Below are 21,790 nucleotides of genomic sequence, written 5' to 3'. Positions count from 1 at the left end.
AATACAGCATCCATGGGACCAGATGACATCCCAGGCTGTGTACTGCATGATCTACAAAATGAACTGGCACCTCACCTATGTGTCATGTTTAATCATAGCCTCACCTCAAACTCCATGCCCACAAAGTGGTGCACAGCTATAGTCATCCCACTCCACAAGGGAGGATCCACTTTGGATCCCGGGAACTACTGTCCCATCAGTCTGACAAGCCTGATCTGCAAGGCCATGGAATGTATTATAATGGAACTTATAAACAAAGACATTGGCAACATTCAAACACTGGACCCCACCCAGTTTGGGTACGTGAAGGTCCGATCTTGCCTCCTGAACCTGACTGACTTCTTCAAATCAGTCTCCAGAGATGTGGACGAGGGTAATGTGGTTCAGACAGCCTACTTGAACCTCATCAAGGCTTTTGACACTATCCCCCACTATGGAATCATAGATAAACTTACTAAGCTGGACAGTAATCCCTACATCACTTGATGGGTTGCAAACTGGCTTACTGACAGAACACACACACTGTAAAAGAAGATGACTCCACATTCAGCTCCATACAAGTGATAAGTGGTGTACTGCAGGGTTCTGTCCTGGGACCACTCTTGTTTGCCATCTACTTTTCTAAAGTACAGGCCAACACTAAGGGACTTACAAATTTCACAGATGACTGCAAGCTGGGAGCCATTACTGAATCCACAAATGATGTGGATAGACTACAAAAGGGCCTCACCAAAACAGATGTCTGGTGCCAGATCCATGGGCTCATGCTAAATGCCAAAAAATATACAGTTGTCCCCTTTGGGAAAAAACACATACCTGTGAACTACCACATAGGTGGCAGTACACTAAAGACCGAAAATGTGATAAGAGACCTAGGGACAGTGGTCTCGGCCTTTGATAGTCACATAGCCACAACAGTTAGAAAATCCTTCTATGTGGCACACCTCATCACTAAGGGCTTTTCATCCAGAAAAAAGGAAGTCATTGTCCCTCTGTACTCATCACTCATTAGACCCATTATAGAATACAATGCCCCATTTGGTATGTACCTCAAAAGACATCTTCAACAACTAGAAAGGCCACAGAAATACCTCACAAAAAGAATCACAGACCTAAAGCAGATGTCTTATGCTGACCATCTACAGAAACTCCAGTTATACTCTGTTGCATATCGCCTACTCAGCGGCGATCTTCGCCTAACAAAAAAGGCTATGTCAAACCCAGAGTTGTTGGACATGCTACACTTAAAGAAATCCCAATCCCTCCCTGCCACATCCTCCTGGGATCTTAACCTTGCATCACGATGAATAGAACATGCTGGAGGGATAGGTTCCTGACCCAGTGACTCCTCATACTCTGGAACAGGCTGCACATACATGTCAGGCAGAGCACCTCAATGGCTCTCTTCAAGAGGAACATTGATGATTGGATGGGAGATAAGAAATTCACCCCAGGGATCACATCAGTAGCCCTGCTAGACAGGGGTCCAAGAAAGTAAATATTTATGGGAAGTAATAGCCAGGGAATCATTATGGCTAGACTTGTATAGGCCCTAGGGCCGATAGCCTAATACCTACCTATGAACCTATGAAGCTATGAATACTAGTTGTATGATGTTTAGACCAATATTATGGGGCAGCTATGTACATTCTTGCCCAACAAGGCCATTTGTGAGGTGTGGCTACAGCCCGTTGTGTGATGATGTGCTGTGTAATCAGTCCAGCAATTTGGTGATATACTGGCTGGAGATCTCCTGCTTCTGTGGTATCTTTCTAACCTGAGATGTCATATCCTTGTGTGGCCATACCTCTCATCTGTACATTTTTTGGCAGATTGTCCAGGTGTTTGGCTAGAGATTTCGTCCTATCTACGTAAACTTGTGTTTTTTATGGCAAGTTAGTTACATATAATTGGAGTGATGTTACAAAACATTGACAGACATTACTGTTTCAGACTACCTAACCTTCAGACAATTCCTGCTACTGCAAACCCCTCACCCTACCAACTTTCTCAGTATGTAAGGGCGATATTACGACACATGCTTATCATTGTGCCTTTGATTCACTTTTATTTCTGCCCTTGTCCAGATGTCTTGCTGTTAGAGGTTGGAAGTTACGGCTGTGGATAAGGAGTGCATTCTACTATGCAGGCATGTCCATTATATGTAAATGAAAACATAAAAAAAGAATTATTGAAAATAAGCACTGGCAACAGTACCAAAAAGCACTATATTTACAAAAGCCTTAGCACCTTGGGTACACAGCCTTCAAGAAGTCCATTATAGATGTAGTATATTCCACATAGCACTGTGACTTCCAGATAGGTCAGTGGCAGAGCAGTAGGTGTCCCTGACATGCATAATAGTTGGCACTGCAGTTATCTACAAATGGCCCTGTCAAAGACAGCACACTACCTAGGGCACTACAAGACAACTGGCAGGAGAATATGCTGGCCAGATCCTGGCAGTATTAACCACACATACACATAGCTCATTGACCCCTGCATATTGTGGACATGCAACATATCTTCATGTGTATTGGGACAGCTCTGCCAATGTGTGCTATGATGCTATTTCCCTGCAAATATACATGTTACTGCATTTTTGTGGGTATATGGGGGGGGGGGGTCACACCTGTCAACTGTACACATTTGCACAGACTGTGCTGATATTTGCTTTACATTTTGGTTCCATTTACCATACTATTGTGCCCTGTCCTGGGGACTCAGTAAAACCACAGGTCAGATTGTAATGGCATAGATTTGAGTTTCATACTTCTTACCCTTCATAGCCTTACTGCAACTGTGAGACCTGCCGTGCTATCACTGTGTGAGTCTGTAGGGGGGTAATTCAACATTGCCACCATTTGTGGGCCTTTTGTCAGACATTTCTCTCTGGTTTTCTACAGTTGACTTGCTGTGTGGGTCTGAGGGGTGGGTAAGGGACCTCCACACTAACATCCATGCCTGTGACCTATGAGCCCCCAGTTAGTTGCCCCCACACATAAACTGCAGTTGGATTTTCCACCTTGCATACTACTGCATAGTGTGGGGAGGCCAGTATTGGGCAGACATTTCCTGGTGTTCCACATAGCTGTCAGTTGTCTGCTACTATCCCAGTAGGCCACCCCATTCCCTTGCATGCATGCAGCATTACTATAGATATGTTGCCAAAACATACTAATCCATTCATTTATTGTTAAGACAACTGACATAACTTGTGGCTGCAGCAGTTGCGAGGATGGTGCTTGAGGGCCACCTATGTTGGATGCACACAGTAGACTGCCTATACATGGTAAGTTACAGGTAATGTAATGTGTGTGTCATCCATTTTACTGTGTGTGCAAGTCAGAGAGAAGTGTCAGTCCCGGGGGTCCCTACAGTTTCATTGTGTGTGCTATGTATTGACTCTTTGCCATGCCCTGAGCATACAGTGCATGCCTCCGTCTGCCTACAGGAGCAGGCTCAGGGGCCTACTCCTCTGAGTTCCTCTTTGCCTGTGGGGACCTTGTCAATTGTGGCGGGCTGTGTGGCCCTTCGCTGTGCTGTTCCAGCTGCAGCTGTTTCCACAGGATCATATTGTGTAGCGTGGCACATACTATGAACATGTGTGCACATGTTGCTGGAGAGTACTGCAAGGCTCCACCAGATATGTCAAGGCAGCGGAACCGTGACTTGAGCATCCCAAACACATGCTCCATAATGATCATGGTTTGTGCGTGTGCCTCATTATGGCATTCTTGTGTGGGTGTGTGTGCATTTCTGATGGGTGTCATCATCCATGGCTCCAGTGCATAGTCAGCATCTCCCACCAGATGGCCATACGGGAAGCCCCCACTGGCAAACGTCTGGTACAGCTGTGATGAATGCCAGATGTGGGAGTCGTGATAGCTTCCAGGGATGCCAGCACACACATGTGTTATAATGCCCTAGACATTGCACATGACCTGGAAGCTGATGGAGGGAAAGTCCTTGCGGTTTATGTAGACTCTACCATGTTCACTGGGTGGTGCTTTGATGTGGATGTGCATGCAGTCTACTGCACCCAGTACCTCTGGGTATTTTGTTATACGGTGGAAGAGACACATATTGCTGGTCCTCTCCTCACGGGTGTTGGGGAAGAAAATATGCATACCGGCATGTGGTAGCATGGCATCCAGGAACTAGTGGAGTACCCTGGATGCAGATGCCTGTGAGACCCCCATGATGTCCACAGTAGGTCTTTGGAAAGTACTTGTAGCTAGTATTCTTAAGGCTACACATACCTTGATATCCACTGGGATGGGTTCCCCTCTGTTGGCTCTGGGTCTGAGTTGAGGCTAGCACAGCTCAGAGAGTTGATGAAGCATGTCTCTGTCCACCCTGTAGGGCTCTATCTCCAGATCATGTAGCCTCTGGTAAGTTACCCTGGTCTGAAAACTTCTCCTCCTCCTTGATCTGTGGCGGTTGTCAGCATTATACTCTTCACCACCCTCAGCCTCTAGCACATACAGATGAATCAAAGCAATGGCAGCCCCTAACATTTTTCCAGTTAAAATTCCCCCACATGTGTACACCAATGGTGCAGATTTTGTGGAATAAAACAGAATGTAAGGTGTTTCCATAGTTTATACTGTGGGGCTGCAGATGCTGCCTCTATGATTGGCTGACTATGATGCATTCCACCTGCTAGCTATGTAATTTGTACTTGATTGCTTTTATTCTATTTTCCCTTTTTTTACTTTTTTCTCTTGCCATTTCCTCCCCTATTGAGCCCAGAGGAGAGCCGTGCAAACCTGCTGCTCAAATGTAAAAAGGACTTCTATTTCTGGCTTTTTTTTGTTTGTTTGTTTTAGACCCAGTGCACGCTGCACAAACCCATTTCGCTAATGTAATCACTGAAAAATGGCCCTCCCTGGATGTCATCATGCTCTTCATTTCATGGAATAAATCAGTACAGCTTCAGACACACACCCTTGCTTAGCTGTGCTTAGCTAAGCTTATCTGGGAGCCATGGAGCTCCAATGTGCTTACACCAAGCAACACACACCACCTTTTCATATCTACTGCTCCTCCTGCTTACACAATCGTGTTATAGCACTTACACGGTTAGGTGCAGTTTGGCACTTAGAATATTTTTGGAATTCAGTAAATTTCCACTCATTTGCATACCCCACTGCCTTAGTCAATAGTTACTGCAGTACACCAGAGCCTTTCCTCTTAGCAACCACTGTTCCCTGGTATTGCTTTGATTCTGCATTCCATATGCTATAATGGCAAAATGCAGATTTCCTTTAAAATTGTGTTTTCACATTTTTTTTTTATTTTTGGCACAATCCCATTTGCGTGCCACTGCCCTATGCTTAAACAGCTGAGATTGGCCAAATAAACTTTTATTTTTAGAAAAATTAAACACTTTTACATGCCAATGGCCATATATTTGGCCATTGGCATGCCTAAAAAATATAATGCATGCTTTTATTTGAGCTGTCATGCCTCTGTTTTAAATTTTACAGAAATGTATTTGGCTAGTAGCAGAATACATTTCTGCAACTAACACTATTCTTTCACGGATGTCTGCTTGTTGAATCACTAATTCACCTCATTTGCATGGTTTTCACCAGCAAATGAGGTAATTAGCATTATGTAATGATCTCCATGCAGGAAAAGTGTAGGCAGGCTCGTGCATGTCAGAACAGTAGTTTATGGGATCACTCAGTGACCATATTCCATGCAGGAACAGCTACACTGTTCCTGCATTGAGAGTTCACTTAATTGAATCCTAGGGAATGTATAGATAACATATTTAGAGGAAAAAACAAAGCAAAAAACTCCATCAGGCAGCCAAACAAGCCCCAACAAGCAAATGTCAGTCCAATAAAATAAAAGAAAAAGCTTGGAGATCGACCATAAACACTTTAATAGTATTTTAATAATAAAGCCTTAAAATCTACAAGATTAGTCAGTTTAAATAGAAAATGCCAGCCAATCATATTTGAAATCCAGTCATTTGACCACTAATTTAAGTGCAATTTATAAATAATACCTAAAAAAAAAAAAAAATATATATATATATATATATATATATATATATAAAATACACACTTCATTTTATATATATATATATATATATATATATATATATATATATATATACACATACATATGTCTTTATGTCTTTAGAGGATGAGTGATCGCATGATATTTATGAATATGCTTGCATACCTGGAGCTCTGCCTTTTTGTTGTATTGAGGAAGTACTTCCATTATCTGTGCATTGCTATCTCACATTCAATCCCTAGTGTATATTATGCCATTTTTGTTTCAAGGTGTGATATAAATATATGACAATGAACAACAGTTTTCATCAAAGGCAGAAAACTATGCTATTATGTTAAGGAAATATACATGTGAGATGTTTGGTTTTATTTAAAATCTCACTGCAGTTAGTTACACACTTTATAAGTGTACCCTCACTGACGCGACCACTTCAATGAATGGTGTCTATGTATTACCATGTTGTGCTTCAGTCAGAGTAATCATTCACAGTTGCAAACCTTTAGCACCTAACAATGGCGTAGAGGCTACTCTATGTTTTCATCTGCTACATAAAGTCTAAAGTTTGGCATTCAAAAGTTCTGATGCGTTTACATCTGCAAAGCACTCAAGGGGCTGAATCTGCACTGAACGATAATATAGGGAACGTATTGCTCAACTTGTGGGATTGCAAGGATAAGTTCACTTTTTTGGATTTCTTTTTCTATAGTTTGTATTTCAGTTGCATGGGCCTGTTATTTGGAAAATGGCATAAGTATATATTACAAATGTCAGTCATTTTGGATATTGATGGCATTGCTGCACAACTCACACATTCTGCTTATCTACATTTACAATTACCAGTTAGGCAGGTATCTGCCATTCATTCATGTAGTCACACATTTATTTTTTTAATACAAGTTTCACACTTACATTGACTGTCTTGCAGTTACAACTCTTGTCATTTAGGACTAACTCTGTCTGATGGTAGATGTGCACAGCCACTACATGAGAAGTAAAGGCTAGGGTGTTGCCTGGTATCAGTTATACACTATGTAAGTACATAGGATGAAATGTATACCCCTAAGGTGGTTTGAATGCACACTGTCTGTTTCTTCTTGATCAGGGCAATGGCATATTATGTACACCTACATCCACTTACACACACAGCAGCTAGTGGTTCACCCTCTGACTCCTCACCTGCACATGGATGTGGTGACCCTGGCAGTGTGGTGGAATGTGTACTCCTACCCCTCTGTGTTCTTGTTGCAGCTGTTTCCACAGAATTATATTGTATAGGATGCATAGACTATAATAATTTCAGCACAAATACAGGGATTGTACTATAGGGCCCCATAATGTCTCTAGGCACTGAAATTATGACTTTAGCAGCACAAACACACACTCTGTGATGTTTCTTGTTCAAGTGTACGCCTCATTATAGTGTTCTTCCATGGGTTTGTGGGCATTTCTGTTGCGTATCATTAGCCATGGTTCCAATGCATACCCTGCATCCTCCAGTAAATGGCGTTGCGGGATATCATCCCTGGAAAATCTCTATAAGAGTTGTGAGGTGTGCCAGATATGGGAGCTGTGGTAACTGCCATGGTTGCCAGTGCACATATTCAGGACTAATCCCCTAGCATTACACATAACCTGGCAGTTAAGGGAGTGGAACCGCCTTTCTGCTGATATAGACCCTTCCCTGTTCCCGAGGTGGTGATTTGATCTCAATGTGGGTACAGTCTATGGCACCCAAGACCTCACAGTAGTGTGCTACAGGGTAGAACTCCTGCATAGTTCTAACTCTGTCCTTGGAGTATGCTGGGAAGTATTTTGTCACTGGTATGCTGTAGCATAGCATTCAGGATCTGGTGTACAGTCCTGGATGGTGACTGATATGACACCCTCAAAATGTCACCAGCGGGTCACTATAAAGGTGCCTGTAGCTTAACTTCTAAGTACTACACATACCTTGGCCTCCACCAAGTCAGCTTGTCCTTGATTTCAGGTGTGGACAACATGGGTTGCAAAGTTCCTGAAGTGTGTCTCTATCCACCCTGTAGCGCTTTACTATTTTTACTTCTTGTAGGTCATGCAAAGTTAAACGGGGTATAAATATCTTCCTCCTCCTTGCCCAAGTTGTAGCAGCAACAGCATAGAGTTGAAACTGTTGCATATACACATGCAGAAGAGCAGGAGCAGCCCCTAACATTCTTTCTTTTTTTCCTGTGTAGTTTCTGTGGCTGTATTCCAAAATGTTTTGGCGTACAGGGCAGATGGCTACACAGAATGTAAATGATTCCGTTATAGCTTGCTGAACAGCTTTGCCATTTTGGACTGGCTGATTAGCATATAATTCAGCTGCTTATGCGCTCGTTAGACTGCAGCAATGTTTATCTTGTTTGCCATGTACCTTTCACACAGTAGAGTGACCATGGTGTTCCTGAATTGTGCAGGATTTATCAAATTCAGCCCATTGTCTTGTTGAGAGTGGTTTATTCAAGCAGTAGGTATTAGTAAAAAAAATGCATTAAAACATGGTGGATAATGTGAAGAAACGCCAATATATAAATGATCTCTTAGTAACTCAGTTATGACTACTGCTATATTTTCATAACTGCATTAAGTTCATAAAACGTCATGTGACCTACAAGTAAACACATGTTGCCATCTGAAACACAACATTAAGGCACACAGTCCTGCCACTGGTACTTGCCATTTAATACATTTGGTTTTGTTGATTAACATTGTTTTGAAATATTTAAAAATTATTTTATGCATAAGTTTCATAGCTCTAGCAATATCACAAACAGCAGTATGCTATCCCCTCTTGCAATACATCATTGCAAAGCAGGTTAACAGGTGAAGAATTCATTCCATATAATGCAGACCTATCTTGCACACAGTTATAACCCTTTGGCAGTAACACTAGTATTTGTAGGCAAACAGAATATTTTTTTTTCTTTTATAAATCTGCATTATAAAATCAGCATCTAGAGAAAAACTTTGATTCTAATACTAGTGTATAGCCCAATGTCTACCAAGGAGATATCATATTTTATTTTTTTGTAACATGCATCATTTATCAGATATTATAAATCTAATGAAGTGTGATTTTAATAGAGGATTTTGGAGAAAAGCTCTCTGAAAGCAAGAACTTTCTTGTCTTGGATGATCTAGGGAATTGAAGGTGATAACCTTCTGTTATTCAAGATTAAATGTGTTAAGATAGCAAGAGTCTCAACTCAATATGAATTATTATTTTTTGTTTATTAAGTAGTCGTTGGGTATATATTCAAATAATAGGATGCCTTCTGGCTGGCCTGAAATGGGAACTGTCAATATTAGCTTCCAAACTGACTATGTGCCAAATAAATAGAGGACAGCAAAAGTTGTCCCCCTGCACAAGGGTAAGACATCAACTGACCCAGGAAATAATAGACCCATAATTCCAATTAGCCTTATCTGTAAGGCTATGGAAAGGATCATTATGGACTTAATAACAAGGATATTGGTAACCTACAAACCATTGACCCAGAAGAGATTGGTTTTCTCAAGATCAGCTCCTGCCTACTCCATCTGATTGACATCTTCAAGAAGGTTACTTCCAAGAGGGCCTATCCCAATGGATCAGGGAAAAGCAGTACATACCACATATTTAGATCTTGCTAAGGCATCTGTTACCAATCCACATTCAGGTATTGTTAATGAAGTCTCCCAGCTAAATGTCAGTCCCTATGGAACATAGTTGATAACAAACTGGGTCACAATAGAACCCAAGAAATTTGGGTCTGCAGCTCCATCTCCTCTAAAATACCTGTCAGCAATGGTATATGCCAAGGGTAAGTCATTGGGCCACTCCTCTTTGGTATGCACTTACTGTTCAGAGGCCAAAGCCAATGTCAAGGCTGTATGGCTCACCATAAGGTGCAATTATTAACTCTACAGAGGATATGAAGATCTTCCAAGAGGGCCTTTCCCAAATAAATAATGTTGAAACCATGGATTAAAACTAAATACAGAAGAAATGTATAATAGTTTCCTTCAGCAAGTAGAATGTGCCCTGCAACTATCACATTGATAATACATCTCTGAAAATTATTCCAGTGGTTAAGGACCAGAGAACCCATGCATCCGCTATTGTAAGAAAGTTCTTTTTTGTTGTGGAGCTTTTTAGTAAGGTTATGTCAGCCAGGTCCAAGGATGTGAGCACTCCATTGTATTGGGAATGTATTAGGCCTGTCATTGAGTATAATATCCCCTTTAGCATGTACCTTTTTAAACAATTGACACAAATGGAATGCCTAGAGCATGTTCATACTGAGAAAATAAAGGACATAAATACGAAGAACTGCACAGATCATCTCAAAGCCTTGCCCCTATTCTTGGTATGATAATGGCTGCTGAGGGGTGACCTCTGCCAGGCATACAGAGCCTCAGTAGATCCTATCCTGTTAGACTTACTGCACATCTGCAAGTCCAGTGGTGACATAATCACCCACTCAGGAGGTCTTAATCTCTTCTGCAACATAAATAAAACACGTTGGAGCGATAAATATGCATCACAAAAAAAATCCATTTCTTTGATATTGTCTTTCTCCCTCCATAAAATAAAGTACTTGTCTTTCCTATTCAGACATATGCTAAATGAATGGATGGGGAAATAAATCTTTGGAGCAGCACCCTTTTCCCTTATGGAAAGGGGTAACATGTAAGTGTTCTGCTGTTCTTGGCTATTGTGAATATAAATTAGAAGTTCAAAAGATTTTATGAGAATGCATGGCTAGGCTTCTAAAGATCATCTAGTGCCAATAGCCTAGCCTACTAAGAACCTACAAACCGATACATGTTGATATTTTCAAAATGTTGTCATCATTTTTTAATAAACAAGTTGTCATGTAACTTTATGTAAACTATTTCATGGCTTTATTTTCTTTGTTGGTAACTCTAATAAAAGCTTTGTTATTCTGCAGATGGAAGTGTTTAGTTGTATGAAAACATTGGTCTAAATGAACATCTTATTTATGCTACAATTTGTTGCTTCTTTAAAGTTTATAGACAACATTGAGCTTGAAATGCAGTGCAAAATGCCCAAATAACATTTCTGAACCTTATATTCGTACAAGAAAGAAAACAGGAATAGGAGGAAGCATTTGATTAGTGTGAAACTGAAACTGACTGGAAAGAAATGAAAAGTGCAGCATATCTGAAACATACATTTCTGGTTTAGTACTGACTGTGAAGAGAGTCACATATAATCTTATGTATGCATTTGTGTATGATTTTGCGGTGGTATGAGGCAGCTCAGTTGCATCATTTTTCTATTAATGGTACAGAATGACTTTCCATCATTATAATTTGTCTAACTGAAGTAACACAGAAAGAAACAAAGGATATGGAACTGTATTTGGCAAATCCAAAGACCTCAGAAGCAAACTACATTTAATGCATCACTTTTTCTACCTTAATGAAACTTTTCATGACATTTATACTTGAGCAAGTTTTCCTTCATTGTCAGTTGCTTATTTTTAAAGCCACTTTATTTTATACATCTCAAGTAATTTATTTGGTAATAGCTTTGATTTCATCACTACTTGAACTTCTATGATATTTAAAAAAAATGTTTTCTTTAACAGGTCACTACAAACAAGCAGTTTAGCACTTCTGGAGTCTGTAAATTATGGTAATGGATGACTGACATCTATTCTACATCCAAGGTAGGCTTGCATACGTAGAATAAGTTTTAAGCTTCCTTATCTTTCATTTTAAATGATATACATAAGCATTTTGGTATAATGATTCTGGATATTTCATTATAAATGCTACAACATTTTTAGATACTGCAAATAGAAGATGCTATCTCTGAAGGAATCGGAAAAAGAAACTGTTTTTATGATGCTATGGAACTTTTTTTCAATGAATAAAGTCGTACTGGGAGGAGACATGGATTGAAATGTCTGATGATGTTTCCTACAACTCTTTAGGGCAAATGTGTTGACTCATGTTATTTTGGCTTCATTACTGCATTTCATTAAAGAACAACTACCTCTCTCCTTTTCACATGCAGAAATTCCAAGAAGTAAAAGCTCAGTATAATTGTTCTGAATGCAGGTCATGAAGTGCAGACATTTCTTGTTCAGGTATAACAACAAATCTAACAAGCAGTGGCATTTGTCTAAAATATTGGTTGCAATACAGAACAATAGAAAGATATTTAATTGCTTTGCCTTTTCATTAAAAAGTATTTTTAGTATCAGATGATATTACTCTAATCAGTCAATTGCAAATTAGGTTTCAACAATAATTACTGCAGACTTGTTGAATAATTAGCTTGCAATGTGTGCATTAAGCATTACCTATAAACGTAGTAAATGCTGCAATTTGGACATTTTTCTCTATGTCCTTCCACACTGAAAATTGAAAACACTGTCAATAAGAAATAAAGACATTATTCATCATAAATAGTTTATCTCATCATGGGAAAGTTTTTGTAAAATGTGAATCACACCTAAGTCCATTCCATTATTTGTGGTTTGGGATATCATTTTAGGAGTCCCACCAAACACTATGTAACTTGTTAGAATTACAGACATTTTCATTATTCCTTCCAAAGCAGCACACCAGTGCATTTGTTTCTCATGGCTTTGTTCCATATTGTTATAGATCTGATTACTTTTATCAACAGAGTATTAATCCTCATATGCATGTGGCTGTAAGACAATTAGTAAGCTTTAAGATGTGAAAGTATATTTCTAGTTGTTAGCCATTAACACTAAAACATGACTGAATTGTAGTGGCCTAACAGATGAAATAATGTACCACTGTCAAAAGATACAGAATACTTTTGCTAGTATCTGAATGCATTGACTTTGTTTATCATTATTACTTTCTAAAGGAGATAACAATGAAATGTTCCTATTGTACTGCTGTCTTTGGTAATTACATTCTGAACATGGTAGCCATGCTTATACATTCTGTGCAATTGTTGCCCCTCCATGAATGATCACATACATTTGAGAAATGAAATGCCATGATATTTAATAAGATTAGACCTATTCATGACAGGTGTTTTAAGGTGATTTGTGGAAGGCCTAGAGCCTGCTATGGCTAAGCTTACACTGGCAGAAGGTTTAGAGTCTTCTCTGGCTAACCTTACATTGGCAGAAAGTTTAGAGCCTGCTCTGGCTAGCTTTACATTGGTGGAAGGTTTAAAGCCAGCTATGGCTATCTTTAAATTGGTGGAAGGTTTAGAGCCTGCTCTGGCTAACCTTACATTGATGGAAGATTTAGAGGGTGCCCTGGATAGCCTTACATTGGTGGAAGGTTTAGAGCCTGCTCTGGCTAACCCTACATTGGTGGAAGGTTTAGAGCATGCTATGGCTAGCATTACATTGGTGGAAGGTTTAGAGCCCGCTCTGGCAAGACTTACATTGGTAGAAGGTTTAAGAGCCTGCTACGGCTAGCATTACATTGGTGGAAGGTTTAGAGCCTGCTCTGGGTAGCCTTACCTTTGAATGTTTAGAGCCTGCTTTGGATAGCCTTAGATCAGTGGAAGTTTTTTAGAGCCTGATCTGGCTAGCATTACATTAGTGGAAGGTTTAGAGCCTGCTCTGGCTAGCCTTAAATTGGTGGAAGATTGTTAGAGCCTGCTCTGGCTAAACTTACATTGATAGAAGATTTAGAGCCTGCTCTGGCTAGCCTTACCTTGGTAGAATGTTTAGAGCCTTCTCTGGCTAGCTTTACCTTGCTGGAATGTTTAGAGCCTGATCTGGCTAGCATTACATTAGTGGAAAGTTTAGAGCCTGCTCTGGCTAGCCTTACATTGGTGGAAGGTTTAGAGCCTGCTCTGGCTAGCCTTACATTGGAGGAACGTTTAGAGCCTGCTCTAGCTAACCTTACATTGGCAGAAGGTTTAGAGCCTGCTATGGCTAGGCTTACATTGATGGAAAATTGCTAAAGCCTGATCTGGCTAACCTTACATTGGTAGAAGGTTTTTAGAGCCTTATATGGCTAGCATTACATTGGTGGAAGGTTTGTAGAGTCTGATCTGGCTAGCATTACATTAGTGGAAGATTTTGAGCCTGTTCTGGCTAGCCTTACATTGATGGAAGGTTTGTAGAGTCTGATCTGGTTAGCATTACATTGGTGGAAGGTTTGCAGAGCCTGATCTGGCTAGCCTTACATTGGTGATAAGTTTTTAGAGCCTGAACTGGCTAGCCTTACATTTGTGGAAGATTTTTAGAGCCTGCTCTGGCTAACCTTACATTGGTGGAAGGTTTAGAGACTGCTCTGGATAGTCTTGCATCAGTGGAAGATTTTAGAGCCTGATCTGGCTAGTTAATATTGGTGGTAGGTTTAGAGCCTGCTATGGCTACGCTTACATTGGTGGAAGGTTTTCAGAGCCTGCTCTGGCTAGCCCTACATTGGTGGAATGTTTGTAGAGTCTGATCTGGTTACCATTACATTGGTGGATGGTTTCTGGAGCCTGATCTGGCTAGCGTTACATTGATGATAGGTTTTCAGAGCCTGGTCTGGCTAGTCTTACATTGGTGGAAGGTTTTTAGAGCCTGATCTGGCTAGCCTTACATTGGTGGAAGGTTGTTAGTGCCTGATCTGGCTAGCCTTACATTGGTGGAAGGTTGTTAGAGCCTGATCTGGCTAGCCTTACATTGGTGGAAGGTTGTTAGTGCCAGATCTGGCTAGCCTTACATTGGTGGAAGGTTGTTAGAGCCTGATCTGGCTAGCCTTACATTGGTGGAAGGTTTTTAGAGCCTGATCTGGCTAGCCTTACATTGGTGGAAGGTTTTTTGAGCCTGATCTGGCTAGCCTTACATTGGTGGAAGGGTTTTAGAGCCTGATCTGGTTAGCCTTACATTGGTGGAAGGTTGTTAGAGCCTGATCTGGCTAGTCTTACATTGGTGCAAGGTTTTTAGAGCCTGATCTGGCTAGCCTTACATAGGTTGAAGATTGTTAGTGCCTGATCTGGCTAGCCTTACATTGGTGGAAGGTTGTTAGAGCCTGATCTGGCTAGCCTTACATTGGTGGAAGGTTGTTAGTGCCTTATCTGGCTAGCCTTACATTGGTGGAAGGTTGTTACTGCCTGATCTGGCTAGCCTTACATTGGTGGAAGGTTTTTAGAGCCTGATCTGGTTAGCATTATATTGGTGGAAGGTGGAGAGCCTGCTGTGACTAGCTTTACATTGCTTTTGTTCTCAGCAGAACTGCCTGATTATCTGACAGTTGTTGACAGCATGTACTCTACTGTTTTACTAATATATAAGACAAGGAGATCAGCAGAGGATTGAGAAGGGGTTCAAGTATTTCAGCACAATAATTTTTCTTCCACAGAAGATTCCACTTTCTATTCAGCTGTTTTGTGAATAAGATTCCCAGACGCTTTACTTAAACTTCCTGGTGAGCATAGACAGTGGGCAGCTTCATGAGCACTGAATGCATCCTTAGGCTTTGATCAATGAGGAGAATGAGAAGATATCCTGAGGACGTTCTTCTGCTGAGGGTCTTTGTTCTTTCCTTTAGAAAGAGATCACTGCTTTTATTGCTTTGCGTATTTAAAGTTTCTTTTAAATCTTTCTTTTTTCTCATTTGTATTCCTGAATGTTTACCTAGCACTAATGAAATTCTTCACAGTACATAAGAATAAATAAAAAATGTGTTATTTTGGGTCGTGCTAGTAGAAAAAATACTGGGAACACAATGGTGACAAATAAGTAAAGAAAAGTATGCAAAACTGGGAAATAGAAATATAGTTAGTCTCTCAAAGTTTATTTATGTTTATAGCTTCTGCAGCATGCCTTGTTAAAAATTCATTAGTCGTGCACATGTATGATGTGAATATCTTTACTGATTACCTATATGACAAATAATCATGTATTTGTCATTATTATGCCTGGATTCCACTAGCATACCCCGTGTATTTTTTTACATCAACAATTCTGTGATAGTAGCTTCAGAAATGCACACTGATACATATTTAAAGATAAAAAAGTCAAAACAAAACAACAACAATAAATGCTTAGCAATACCATAATTCCATGACTCCCCATCACTACTTTCAGATATTACCTGATTTGATATTGCTACCAGTCCAAAAGACATCAGGGAAGCAGTGTGTGTGTGTGTGTGTGTGTGTGTGTGTGTGTGTGTGTGTGTGTGTGTGTGTGTGTGTGTGTGTGTGTGTGTGTGTGTGTGTGTGTCTGTGTGGGTGCTGGTGTGTGTTTTAAATGTATTTATTCAATTAATCCAGTTTCTCATTTCCATACGTCTGCTTTTCATACATTCATAGGCTCATAGGTGTATACTAGCTAATGACCACTAGGCCCTTAAAAGCCTAGCCATGCAACTCAAATGTGATCTACAAATTTGATTTATACAGGGGTGATTTACTGACTGCCTATGTACATCAGAGACATTGCACATGCACATGAGGTCAGGGTGTCACTTCTACAATGACAACCATCTAGAACCAAGGTTCGTACCACTGGGTGGCTACCCTGCCATGGCTGTTCTTACATACCACACCCTGACATGCACACTCACAACTGTGGCAAATACAGAGTGTGCAATCCACCTACTCCATGTTTTTGGAATGGGAGAGGAAACAGCAACACAAGGAGGAAACCTAAGTGAACACAGGGAGGACATACAGATTCTACACAGAAGACACTCCAGCAGAGCACCAAACCAGAAAACCTTTTGCTGTGAGACAATAACATTATCTGCTGCACCAGGCACCAGACCAGGGGTGAATTTCTGAGTAAACTAACTGAACCAAGGATACGCAGGGCAGACTAAGTGCATGGATTAAACCAAAACATTCAGAGTCCAAAAAAAGAAATCCAGCACAAAGGAAGATGAAGGTTCCAAAGTTTTATTGTGGCAAGCTCCATAAATAAAATATCCACAGCAAACCGGTTTCAGCTGAGAGTTCAAGCCTTCTTCAGTGCAAAAGAAAAATACATTAGAGCAAACCCTGATACCTGCTTATATATGTATACTTAAATTGGCTTAATCAGCTTAATCAGATGATTGAAATATTTAATCATTAATTAGACAAAAAACTTGGCCATCCAAGGCTGTATTTAGCTTAACTCTTTCAGGTCCGGTTTAAATAAAGCACCTAGCCTGATTATCCAAGAGGATTATTTATTGTTTAATATATTATGCCAGCCAGCTTTGGATGTTCTGTTCATCTGAATTTTGTCTATAATGGTAAACGTGAACTTAGCAGTTTGGTGTACTAAAGTATGTTTATAAAGAGCGTTTGAAATTCTTTTGTTTCTAATTTCACTTAGATGTTCACTGATGCGATGTCTAAAGGGTCTAGACATTTGTCCAACGTAAAATGAAGAGCAAATGCAGGTGGCTAGATAGATAATCCAGTTACTACTACAATTCCCAGAACATCTGATTTGATAAAGTTTAGAAGTTTTGCAACTGGTAAATTCCTTTGTTTGAAATATGTGTGGACAAGCACTGCAATGACCAAATGAAACACAACCTGTCAATGTATCACCAAATAGAGTTTTTTTGTAATGTAACCAGTGGGTAATAGTGTTTATAGTGGGTTAAATGTGAATTTATTGTTCTACCTCTTCTGTAAGAAAATGAGCATCGAGGGCCAAGTATTTCATTCAGTTGGTCATGAGCCAACAAAATATCCCAATGATTGTTAATGATATTTCTAAACCTATAAGTGTTCGCCCCAAAAGTGGTTACTAGCCTGATGGTCTGTGATTTTTTGGTCTACCTCAGTTATGGTTCAAGAGATACAATCCTTATGATATCCCCTTATAAGCAATCTATTGGTTAGGTCATGTTGGCATGTTTGAAAACTTTGTTCAGAGGAATAAATATGTTTAGTACGTAGGTATTGTGATTTTGGGATGTTGTTGATGATGTGGCAGGGATGATAACTGGAGGCATGCAAAAGGGTATTGTATTCTGAAAAATTCTTGTGTACTTCATCTTCCTTTGTGCTGGATTTGTTTTTTTGGACTATGAATTTCTGAGTACCCATCCATTGGTCTAAGTTGTGCTTAAATAGGGTTATGTTGGAGCTCTGCTTCACATGGCTGGAGAGTCTGTTCCAGGGAATAGGAATTCTCTGAGAAACATATCCAATTCTCAGAGTTTTAAACTACATTTACTGCTAATTTGTGGGGACTGTTTATTGTGCCAGCATTTTATTCATTGTTGACACTGTTTGGCTTTTTTCTAGTCAGAGTTGCATACCAATACTGTCCAGATTGTTCTGCTTGTACAAGGAATGAAGTTCTAAGTTATTATGACCTTGCAACCAGTCTCAGAGACATTTGGGGAACTGTTTTATTTATTTATTTATTTATTTATTTTTATTATTTTATTTTATATAGTTAAATATGTGTGTTTTTAAAAGGCAACAACTCTTTTGGATGAGACATTAAACTGGGGTCCTATCTGCTTGAGATTGTGGTAGTTCAGGTGGATGTAAAACATCCCATGCCACCTATTGAAAAGGGTAGAATAAGTTCTCTGTTACCCTGGACAGATTTGTCTTAGTAATATTAATACCACCTGTTGTCCCCTAAATAGAGGCCACTAGCCTAGTGGGACTAATCCAGTTAACAACAGGATAAAAAAAAAAACAAAAACAAAAAAAAAATAATTCTGCTCTGCTAATACTGTTTATTACTCCAGTGTTTTTGTCATTTAATACATATTTAGCTTTTCATTTAGTGAGAATGAGACATTATTGATTTATTTTGCATTCTGCTTTCTCTCTGCTTAGTTTCTAGTTGTTTTTTTGACTGCCTGTGACTTTTAAATGTAGCTTTTAAAATGTGTTGTACAATAGGAACTACTGCTCTATGCATCTGTTCTGCTCTGTGCTGCTTTTTCTTGACACACATTGTTACTCTTTGCCCGATTCTGTTTAGAATGGTCCCTGCTACACTATGCACAGTGATTGAGAGTGTTCCAAATGCAATTCATTTGCTTGAAGTGTTTTAGTGCTGTTATATAACACACCCCATATTCATCTTTGCCTCCTTCTATTTTGCACAGTTGTTAAAGGTTACTACTTGTAGCATGGCTCGACTAAAAGCTGCACTGACCTGTGCACTGTTGCCATTGTTTGTTTATAGGAAAATCTTGTGTTTCCCTTCTCAGCTGCACTGCCCTGCATTTTGCTGTTATTTCTTTATAATAATATGCTGTTGCCTCTAGGCCAGTTGCTGAGATTGTTGATGTTATTACAATAGTTCATTGTTGCTCCTAGGCCAATTCAAAGCTACTATCAAACAATATTGATATCTGAATATCCAGTTTTACTCAGGCTAATTATTGACAGTAGCTTCATTTGGCTACATCAAATTGTGTGGCAATTACTTTTGATAGATCCTAGGGACAATCCTTGTTTGATACCTGATTCTGCTTACTCTTTGAAGCCTGTGTTTTGTGGTATCCTATCCAACCACTTTTTGTTATTTTACTGACAATTGAGCTTTGCAGTATCTGGCATCCAGGAAAATCTCACCTCACCTTGCTATTGTAGAATATAGTGTGTGTAATTTGTGCTACTTTTTAAGTCGCCATACTGATGTTATTATACTTAGTTATCCATTGCTTTCTTAATACTGTAATTATGTACTATAAAGAACTGTAACAGCATACAATTTTCAGACTACATCATTTCTTCTCTGTAGGGACAAGTAATTTTTGCATCAGGATTAACACATCTTTGCCTCACATAGGACTTCTCATCCACAGCATGTTTTATCTACCTAACACATCTTCTCTGCTTACTGATTTAAATTGGTGCAATATATCCTTCCAGCCCCCAAGTAATCTAACCTACCTGGCAAACATGGAAGTCCACTTTTATCCCTTCTGCTGCCAGACCTATTGCACTTGGCATTCTGAAACAGTTTAGGAAACGACTAATGTTCAGATACCCATCTACTACTGGCCCAGTTTGACATGATTTGTGAAATATACAATTATTTATTTAAGCTGGAGGCCACCCAGTCCCTACACAGCTGCTTTGTAAGCAGCACATAAATCGCATTTCACTAGAAGATTACATTAAACCTACATATGCTGAATTAGGAAAAAGTGCTCTCCAAGCCTAAAAAATTCAGGAATAAAGAGCTATGTAGCAATCCACTGATGTAACTGCATAAGGCAGCAGTTAGTGCAACACACATCAGATGTGTACTTTTAAAGTGCATTTTCTTACACTACCACTAAGTCTATGCAACCAAGTAGAACTGCACAAGTAATTGGTAACTCCACTGGCAGTCATGCTAAGTCTACGCTCACTAGGCTGGACAAAGATAGGGTGACAGCTGGTACTCCAGTGCCTTGATCTGGGAAATCATGAGGGCCATGCAGTAATTCAAACAGGGCAAATATCAATATAACTTTGTAGTGGCTCATGTACATGTGAATATCCTGAGGTGCTCAACCAACCTAGACAGACATGCAAAGAGACATTTTGGAGCTTGTCAAGTATATTTAAAATTTAGGTAAAATTTTACCTTCACCAAGAATTTTGTCATGATTGAAAGAGAAGAAAACTGGCTTGCATAATTGCCTAAGTAGCTATACTCATATAGTGATCTTGTGGTCGAGAAGCCAAGGATGTCCTATACCTGTTGTTTCATGGCTTCCACCACCATAATGCCTTTTTTAGGCAAAATCAGCCTTCTAGACATTCCAGTAAATTAAAAGTATTTTGCAGGAAATTCCAGTCTAGACCACATTGGTATTGCTTTACTCACTATCACAAATCTTAACTATAAAATTCCAGATCTCATGGAAATCTTACAACTTGGATGCATTGTATCTGTGGTGTAACAGTGAATTAGTGTTAGTCTAAGGAAAGCACTCCCTCCTTGCCAGATTTTTGCATGTGTCTAGCATTCAGGCCTGCTGGAACCTGAAAAGGAATATCAATACTTATTAGAGACCCATGTATTTCTATACAAATTCCTATGGACCAAAAGACTGAACTTATCAAACTTCCAAATGACCCTAAATTAGACAAATTATTGCTTCATGTTTTCAATTTCTCCCAGGATTTAGGGTTTCTGATACCTTGACAGGAACTGACCCCAATCTTAAGTTAGGGTATAATTAAAGTTCATGACATTAGTATTGCTTTGATTATTGATATTTGCCAAGAGTAGTATTCTTAGTGCAGGCAATATATACAGAAATAATAAGTCCCTGATGATACCTTTCTTTAACTGCTTTCACAGCTGCAGAAGTACAAAACAGGAGGAGGAGTATTATGTTTTGTTCAGTATACCATCATATGTGCGAAGGCACATTTCTGAATGTCCTTAATGCGAACCGTTTAGCCAAATTCCATCATGCCGACTTCCCTAAACGTCATAAAAATATGTACTTTCGACATTCCCGATCACTCCACAGACAAATTCCTGATCACTCCACAGCCAAAATGAGTGCTACCATGGGTCAAAAAGGGGGCAAGGTTTTGTAATTCGGCACTTCAGTTTTCACGATTTTCAAATTTCCCGGTTCGCAGTTCACAGCAGCAGCGTCGAAGTTGTGGCCATCAAACTTATGAAGGTATACCTTTTGTTCACATGAATTTACTTATTTGTGTTATTCACATTAGTACTATGTTTGAGACAGTTGCTGTAGATCAACATGTATGTATACCTTTAAGAAGCTTCCTAGGGGCTTGCACAAGTGTATAAATACTGAGCACATCTGAGCCTGACTGCCATTTTGTAGTAAGCCGTTGAGA

The sequence above is a fragment of the Protopterus annectens genome, chromosome 1.part0 (assembly GCF_019279795.1).
Source record: "Protopterus annectens isolate FY-2018-M chromosome 1.part0, PAN1.0, whole genome shotgun sequence".
Classification (NCBI taxonomy): Eukaryota; Metazoa; Chordata; order Ceratodontiformes; family Protopteridae; genus Protopterus; species Protopterus annectens.
This window is presented reverse-complemented; position numbering follows the sequence as displayed.